This window comes from Colobus angolensis, unplaced genomic scaffold (assembly GCF_000951035.1).
Source record: "Colobus angolensis palliatus isolate OR3802 unplaced genomic scaffold, Cang.pa_1.0 Scaffold108, whole genome shotgun sequence".
NCBI classification, from domain to species: domain Eukaryota; kingdom Metazoa; phylum Chordata; class Mammalia; order Primates; family Cercopithecidae; genus Colobus; species Colobus angolensis.
The window spans coordinates 1,824,926-1,831,915 of record NW_012111808.1 but is presented as its reverse complement, the minus strand read 5'-3'; positions in this window follow the sequence as shown (position 1 = coordinate 1,831,915).

The window sequence follows — 6,990 nt, the reverse complement described above, 5'->3', positions numbered from 1 at the left end:
ACTGTTGTGGTGCTATTATGCTCAACTGAAGTGATAAATTCTGTTGGAGTGGTGGTACTATTCATTGTGGTAGATTTCGTTGAATTGCTGATGATTTTTTCCATTATGGTAATAGCTTCCGTTGAAGTGAAGGTTACTGAGGTTATGTTTGTAGGTTCAGTTGAAATTGTGTTGGCTGCAGGTTCAGGTGACATGGTGGTAGAGGACCTTATAGTCATAAGTTCAGTTGAAATTTTAGAATTATCTGTTGTGGTAGTTGTACGTACAAGTGCTGTAGTTAGTTTTGTTGTGGTGGTCACTGTAGATTAAGAGATAGGCAATGTGGTTGTTCCAGGAATGATTATTCTAGGTTCCCCATCATCTAGGGGTACATGGATGATAACGGAGGCACTGTTGTCCTCATATTTATTGACTAGGCACACAATGAGTACTGCAATTGCTGCTGTTAGTACACAGGCTAAGAGACAAATAAGAAAAATTTTCCACAAAGACTAGTCACTGGATATATTTTGTGTCACCTAAAAACAATTTAAATAAAAATAGTAAAAATGAAATAAAACATTTCAAGAAAAATGAAGGTCATTGTCACTTCTTTATAATTTTAATTTGTGCTTGTTATTTATAATTTGCCACTTACCTGCAACTTGCCTCACCAAAAGTGTGTAAATGTCACTATTATTTATTCTTTTCATAATAAATGTGATGTTAAATTTCTACATTTCATCCTGGGCAATGATTGGTCTTAAGTTTTTCCTACCACTGGAGTAAAGAAACTTGCACACAACTCTCATCCTTTCTTGTTCTTATGTCTGAGTCTTATAAAGAAAATCTTGCTAAAAAACCAAAATCCTCAAAGATCAGTACACAAGTAGGTTGTTGACTTTATGTTGTCAATAAGGAATCGCCTAAATTCTCCTGATAAAAATTTTCTCCTTTCTGAGCCTATTAAAACTCAAAATTCTTCCATTAACTACACTCCCTAGGAATTTTCCAGTGGCTTACTTTTAAATTATTAGGCAAAACACATTCATCTGCTAATCTTCAGCTCATATTAGGGGTCATCAGCATGACAATTTTCAGACAGACCTTAGGAGAGTCTAACTTCTACAAGCTACTAGCTATTTTCCCTTGGAAAATTGCTTATCCTCTTTGAGTGTATGTCCTCATCTGTAAAATTAGTAACAGTAGTGCTAGTAGACATAAAATACTGGCACAAAGACTCATGTGGATGAAATATCTTTGTGAACTATAAAGAGCTGTTCAAATGAGGTTGAATACATGGTGGTTGGGCGGCATAGAGTCTGGAGCCAGAAACAACTTGGCTTCCAACCTGCCTCTGCAATTTACAGTGTTGCCTTGAGCAAATTATTTCAATTCTGCTTTTCACAGTCTTCATCTGTAAAATAAGGATAATAATATAACCTGGCACATGGGGTTGTTGTGCAGCTTAAATGAGATACATGTGTAAAGTTCTTATCTCACTTTCCAGGATTTAGCGCATGCTATACAATGCTTGTGATTATGGTTGGTACTGATGATTATCGTGACATGGCAACAAATCCTTTTTGTTATGGAGCGGACAGGTAGCACGAACGTGGGAAAAGAATAGGCTTTTCTAAAAAAATCAAACATTCTTAAGTTTAAGTCTCAAAACTATGATATTTAGTAGAAGTTTCTAAGTTTGCCTGATACTAGTTCATCTCAGCCACTAATTAGTTGTATAAATTCTAGCAAAATATTCAACTTTCCTGAAGGTGTATTTCCGGTTATTAAATGAAGAGGCCGGATTAAATGGTAGGTAAGATAACTTTCAGCTTGAAAATCAAAATGTTTTATTTCACTTTTGCCGACAAGGAGACACATCCTCTTACTTCTGTTTAAGCTCACCCCAACATCCACATTGCCTCAGCTCTGCTAAAGTTGTATCAAGGACCAGGACCCTCCAGGGGATGCTCCCTAATGGCAATAAAAAGAGGAGGGGTGGATTCAAAGTCAGGATAACCCAACTGAGCTGCCAAACATGTCACCCACAGAGCAATGGCAGTTTTCTGCCAGGTTCGGGGCTTAGGGTCATGGTATGAGGTGAAGTAAATACAGCAATATGGCAGGAGCTCAGAAATATGAGAGATCTGAGCCTAGGCAACAAATCAAAGTGAAAAACACAGGGAAACAAAGTAAGGTTTCTAAGTCAAGGTTAAAAACACTAAGATTATCACACCTGTAATTCCAGCACTTTGGGGGGCCGAGATGGGTGGCTCACTTGAAGTCAAGAATTCATGACCAGCCTGGCCAACAAGACAAAACCCCATCTCAACTAAAAACACAAAAATTATCCAGGCATGGTGGCAAGCACCTGTAGTCCCAGCTACTCGGGAGGCTGAGGCATGAAAATTGCTTGAACCCAGGAGGCAGAGTGAGCCGAGATCACACCACTGCACTCCAGCCTGGGGATGGAGTGAGACTTTGTCTCCAAAAACAAAGCAAAACAAAAACAAAAAGAAAAGCACTAAGATTAGAATCAGGAGGGCAAAAGAAAGTTTGTGGTCCTTGGAGAGGTAGCCAATTATAAGTCTGAGGTATGCAAAGTACAAAATGATTTTCCTAGGACATTCCTTCTTTCAGCAAGAGATCTGTCAAAGATTAATGGGATTCTGCCACTAAGACACAAGAGTCAACTTGAAGGGGCTCCTAACTGGACAGAAGGGAAAATTAAACCATCAAAAAAGGAATTATAACATTGACTCTTAAAAACCAAACCTCACGGTTCACCACTGGAGGTTGCTACAGTAGCAGCAAGCTCATCTTCTTGAAAATTAATAAATAAAATAAAATATTGAAATATTTCTGTAGTCCTTTCTTTAAGGATTGCATTTCAAAGTAATAAAATAGTTGGTTCATCCTTATCAAAGAACTCTAATAATTGTAGAGGGAAATATAAAATCAGAAAATCACCAGTTTCCAACCCCTAATGGGAAAACAAAAGTGAATCTAGGTAAAGATTATCAATAGATACTAAAGCCATTATGTGGAAGAGTGAAGGAACTTTATGATGGTGCTATCAGCCTGATACCACATGAACCTGTAGACTCAGCATCACAGTAAGTGGAAAAAAACAGACTTTGTGTGCAATAAAATGTAGAATGCATCACCTATACATTTTTCTTGCCTGTGGCTTGCAGGAAATACAGAGGATAAAGTAAGAAGTCAAAAAGTATCAGGAAGAAACAACCAACCCAATCCTGAATGTGGGACATCCTACATGGAAAATGACCTAGTTTCTTTAACAAAATCAATGCCATCTAAAAAAAAATGGTGGGTGAGCGGGGAGGAAAAACTATTTTAGACTAAAAAAGATTCAGATATATAACAACCAAAGAAATGTGTAGACTTTATTTAGATCCTCATTAAAACCAAAAATTATAATTTGGGGGATAATAGGGACAATTCAAATATAGATTGGCTTTTAGGTAATATCAAGGAGTTACTGTTAATTGTTATATGTATGGTAACAGAAAAGTGGTGTTGTTATTTAAAATGTCCTTATCAGAGAAGTATGCGGAGTTACCTGCGAGTCAAAGGACCTAAAGTGAATGAAAGAGGATAAATGAAACACATTTGGGAAAATGTTGATACTTGTTGAAACTGAATGATATAAATATGAGGTTATTTTATATGATTTGCTCTACTTTTCTGCATGTCTTAAATTTCCCATAATAAAAAGTGTGAAAAGAAAAAGAAGTCAGAGCCCACAGGGGTAAAGAAAGGACAGTCAGGCTGACTCAGAAGCTGGATTGGGATTGTAGCAAAAGGCAAGTTCCTACAGAGCAGGGCCTTTAGAGTCTTGGAGCACACTGACACCTCTCCCATGCTACTTGAGCTTAGTTTACCTACCCATTCCATATATATACGGGATATATGTGTGTGTGTGTATATATATGGGATATTAGATATTATACACATGCACATATATATGCATACACACATATAAATGTGTATATATGTATATATACATACACACATCATTCTATAGAAATATACACTCTCTCCATGTATATATATATGTAATTCCTAATATATAATTCCTGTTATTACATACATACACCCATTCAATAAATACTGAGCCAAGAGTACTGCCACAGAAGTATCACTGGAGAAACAAGCAATATTATCACAAACATTATCTGGCCCTTCTGGAATAGTCTTTCTGGGAATTCTGAGGGTTCAGGGGTTCCTGGATTGATGCAGACAGCATTGATATTGGTGCAAGCCCCACTGGTGACATTAGTAGAAACTGACATGCTGAACTATGAGCTTCATGGTTGTTTGGACTCTGGAGTGTCTACAGGGACAAAACCATGGAACAAATGGGAAGAAAAAGAAGCTCTGTGTTGCATTTTTTAAGCAAAATTATTCCAAAAATTTTAAACCATCTTGTGACATGTAATAAAATTATTAGTAGATCAATATTTAAAACAAGACTTGTACTGAATAAATCAAAATTTTCATTTTATTTAATGATAAATACAGTCTTTAAATAAAATTATCTCTCAAAGTAATTAAATCCAGTCAGGTCACTAGCTTTTATTATTTCATGTACTTTATTAATATTATGAGGCAAGATCACCCATCATCCATTATCATCATATTATGATGCGTATTTATTAAATATCCTCATATTTCAAGCATAGGTGCATCCTACGAAGATATAACACAACAGAGCTTCTATTAGGTATAAAAACAAGGGGTCATAGATGATCAGAGCTAAAAGAAAACCAATTGCTTACCAAGAGCAATCCCTGCCGGCTATTTCAGAAATAAAATTATTGAGACCAAAAGTGGTGTGGAGACTTCCCATAATAACAGTTCAGAAAGTTCTATCATTCAATTTTTTCCTGCTAATCCTGGAGTGCCTGCAACTAAAATCACCATTTAAAACCCCCCATGCAAAGACGCATTCTGTATTAGTAGTAGCTGAATGCTCTAACAGAATACCAGGGTCCAAGTTCAAGGCAAAGCTAAGAAAGATCAAGTATTTTGCAAATGATCAATGTGTTGTGTGGTCTCTATCTCGCCTCAAGGGCTTCATGCTCTGTTATAGGGAATAAAGAAGGGATATGTCTCTGTGTGTAATAAATCAGGTTGTTCATCTATAAAAAATAATAAGGCACTGTTATGAGTGAGATGGGATTAAGAGAGATGAAGAAATTTGAGCTCAGCCAAACAGAGGACAGAGGCTATAACCAGAGCAGGAGAGGGCTGGGGAGGAAGGACGCCATCCTTTATGATGTGTCACTCCTGAAATAAGATGGTTAATGCATTGTATGATAATCAGCTTACTTACTCCTTATGCATTGACTTTGACTCAACATAGAGAAGAACCATCTAATAGTGTAAGTCAACTCAAGAGATCAAGGCAATATCCTATGAATCACAGAGTAGCAAAGTGAAAGAAGCTTGAACCTCTAAAACCTTCATAAAGAAGAATTACTGCAGCACTGTAGACTTTTATAACAGCTGAATTACATCTTTATAATACACTAACATATTACGACAGGGAGGAGATACTATCTTAATTTGGCCTTAGGGCACCATAACCACAGCATAGATAAAATTTTGCAAGCATTCTTTAGTATTTATACCTTATTTTGATAGCCTACAGATGAATAAATTATTTCTGATGCTTGTACAATAATTGGCATGTTTCTCTTTCAAAATGCCTAATTAATTACACAGTCGCAAGACTAAATTACGAGGTACCAAAAAATATGTTTCTGCGAAATTCATCTAATCTTTACATTGTCAAAGAACATTTCTTATGCAGGTATTAGTATATTATTCAGAATAGAACACCCGAATTAATATGATGTGCAAATAACGTATGGGTAAATCCAGGATTGTTACTTTGCCTAATACCAGGGGCAAAAGTGCACCTTAAATTATTTTGCACCTTTGATTGTGAATATGATGCCACTTGCAGTTGCATATCCCACCATCTTCATAGTCGTATACTTCCACTCTGTTATTTTTTTTTTTCCAAAAGAATTTGGAAACACTTACTAGTCAGTAAAGTAGTGAAAGTGCTTTGATATTTGGCCATGCTTTAGCCAAAGAAACTTGATGATCTCTTTTAGGTTCGTCTATGAATGCTATGCCAGTTTGTTTTCTATTTTGACTAACACACATACAAACTCCTTGACTGAAATTTCACTATGGTCTGATGATAATTAAAGCAACTTAGTTCATTCATTGGCTGAGACCAATATGACAGCTCCGGTTCTTTGATTTTTGACAATATTCAGGCAAAGAGTTTATCTTAGTTCCCTTTTTAACTGTTTTATTGGCATAGTAACTAACAAGCCAGACAAGAGGTTTTAAAATATAGTGCAGTTAGTGATAATTATATTTCCAATATTATTCAATTAATTTAATGTGTGAAAAGTCATTATAAAAATACACAGAAGTGCAAAAAAATTTTCAAAACTCTTCTCAGTTTGGTATTAATTCAGTGAGTGCTTTGCATAAAATCACTAAATGTAGAAGTTAAAAAAAAGGAAAATTTTGCACATTCTCTTATGTAATTATCATAAAAAACAGGAGTGGTTCTTTATTTTACTCAGCTTCCAATACCAGTGACAGAATGTCCTTTCAACAGATTAAAATTAATGAAAAATAAATTAGATAGTATCTTGTAATACTAATAATCAATACTACTCAAAATGGAAACAAGCAGCTGAAAAATACGTTTTGAATGATTGATTAAAAATGTCAAATGCATTTTAATGATAGTGTCTTTTCTTCATTCATTCAGAAAATGTTTATTGAAAATGCAATACAAGTCAGATTTGGAAATAGTGATCAAAAAGAAATAAATAAAATAGATTAATTACTTGTGTTATTGGAGCTTACATTCTAGTCTTAATGCAGCTGGTAATATATATATAATAATTAACTTTTGATTATAAATGTAAAAGTTCTTTTAAGTAACAGTAG